The sequence below is a fragment of the Penaeus chinensis genome, chromosome 20 (assembly GCF_019202785.1).
Source record: "Penaeus chinensis breed Huanghai No. 1 chromosome 20, ASM1920278v2, whole genome shotgun sequence".
Taxonomy (NCBI): domain Eukaryota; kingdom Metazoa; phylum Arthropoda; class Malacostraca; order Decapoda; family Penaeidae; genus Penaeus; species Penaeus chinensis.
This window is the reverse complement of record NC_061838.1, coordinates 2,792,992-2,795,712: the sequence shown is the minus strand read 5'-3', so window position 1 is coordinate 2,795,712 and position 2,721 is coordinate 2,792,992.

Below are 2,721 nucleotides of genomic sequence, written 5' to 3'. Positions count from 1 at the left end.
TACATAAGTCCTACCCATTACCATACGCCCCGTGGTTTGCTGGCAAGTAGGTTTGTTAGTTATAAGAGTACGTTTTTGTCTCCTTTTTGGGAAGAGGGGGATCAAAGGATTGAATTTGGCTTTCGTTAAGGATGGTTTTACTCTCTCTCCCGCCCATTGGCATCCCTCCTTTCCCGCGGCTGGCCACTCCCTCTGGGCCTGGACCTGTTCCATTCATCTTGAATAATTTCGATGCTTTATTTATTTTTATTTTTTTTCCTAACAAATGGAAGCAACTTTGTCAAATCTACTTTTTTGTTTGATAAAGTAAGTGTTGTAAAGGATATGGCGGTGTGGGTATCGACTGTAATTGTTGATAATTTTTCGTTGTTGGTGGTGGTGGTTTGTTGTAGTTGTTGTCTTTTTTGTCGTTGTTGTTGCTGTTCTGGTTCTTGTTATCTTCGTTGTCGTTGTTACTCTTGTTACTAATGGAGTTGTGTTTGTTGTTGCTGCTGCTGCTGTACTCTTGCTGTTACTATTGTCTTTGTTGTCTTCGATATCCCTGTTGCCTTTGCTGTTCTTGTTGCTATCGTTGACATTATCTTACCCGCCCCCCCCTCCCCCTCCCTCCCTCCCTCGCCACACTGTCCCCCTGTTCCCTCTCGCGCATCCAGGAGGCTCAAAGCAAGTCCCAGCTTTTATTATTCACTGTCTGCCTCCGCCTCCGCCGCCCCCTCCTCTGCCAGCTGGTCTGTCGCGCCCTCCTGTCTCAGTTCCCGGCGCTGCGATCTCAGGCGGTCCTTCCTCTTGGCTGTCGTCCCGGAGGAAAGCTTGAGGAGTCGTCCAGGAAAGGCTTTCTTGTTGCGTTCTTGTGAGTTATAGCATGGTCACTGTTGCCTGTCTTTACCATAGATAGATGGATAGATAGATAGATAGATAGATAGATAGATAGATAGATAGATAGATAGATAGATAGATAGATAGATAGATAGATAGATAGATAGATAGATAGATAGATAGATAGATAGATAGATAGATAGATAGATAGATAGATAGATAGATAGATAGATAGATAGATAGATAGATAGATAGATAGATAGATAGATAGATAGATAGATAGATAGATAGATAGATAGATAGATAGATAGATAGATAGATAGATAGATAGATAGATAGATAGATAGATAGATAGATAGATAGATAGATAGATAGATAGATAGATAGATAGATAGATAGATAGATAGATAGATAGATAGATAGATAGATAGATAGATAGATAGATAGATAGATAGATAGATAGATAGATAGATAGATAGATAGATAGATAGATAGATAGATAGATAGATAGATAGATAGATAGATAGATAGATAGATAGATAGATAGATAGATAGATAGATAGATAGATAGATAGATAGATAGATAGATAGATAGATAGATAGATAGATAGATAGATAGATAGATAGATAGATAGATAGATAGATAGATAGATAGATAGATAGATAGATAGATAGATAGATAGATAGATAGATAGATAGATAGATAGATAGATAGATAGATAGATAGATAGATAGATAGATAGATAGATAGATAGATAGATAGATAGATAGATAGATAGATAGATAGATAGATAGATAGATAGATAGATAGATAGATAGATAGATAGATAGATAGATAGATAGATAGATAGATAGATAGATAGATAGATAGATAGATAGATAGATAGATAGATAGATAGATAGATAGATAGATAGATAGATAGATAGATAGATAGATAGATAGATAGATAGATAGATAGATAGATAGATAGATAGATAGATAGATAGATAGATAGATAGATAGATAGATAGATAGATAGATAGATAGATAGATAGATAGATAGATAGATAGATAGATAGATAGATAGATAGATAGATAGATAGATAGATAGATAGATAGATAGATAGATAGATAGATAGATAGATAGATAGATAGATAGATAGATAGATAGATAGATAGATAGATAGATAGATAGATAGATAGATAGATAGATAGATAGATAGATAGATAGATAGATAGATAGATAGATAGATAGATAGATAGATAGATAGATAGATAGATAGATAGATAGATAGATAGATAGATAGATAGATAGATAGATAGATAGATAGATAGATAGATAGATAGATAGATAGATAGATAGATAGATAGATAGATAGATAGATAGATAGATAGATAGATAGATAGATAGATAGATAGATAGATAGATAGATAGATAGATAGATAGATAGATAGATAGATAGATAGATAGATAGATAGATAGATAGATAGATAGATAGATAGATAGATAGATAGATAGATAGATAGATAGATAGATAGATAGATAGATAGATAGATAGATAGATAGATAGATAGATAGATAGATAGATAGATAGATAGATAGATAGATAGATAGATAGATAGATAGATAGATAGATAGATAGATAGATAGATAGATAGATAGATAGATAGATAGATAGATAGATAGATAGATAGATAGATAGATAGATAGATAGATAGATAGATAGATAGATAGATAGATAGATAGATAGATAGATAGATAGATAGATAGATAGATAGATAGATAGATAGATAGATAGATAGATAGATAGATAGATAGATAGATAGATAGATAGATAGATAGATAGATAGATAGATAGATAGATAGATAGATAGATAGATAGATAGATAGATAGATAGATAGATAGATAGATAGATAGATAGAT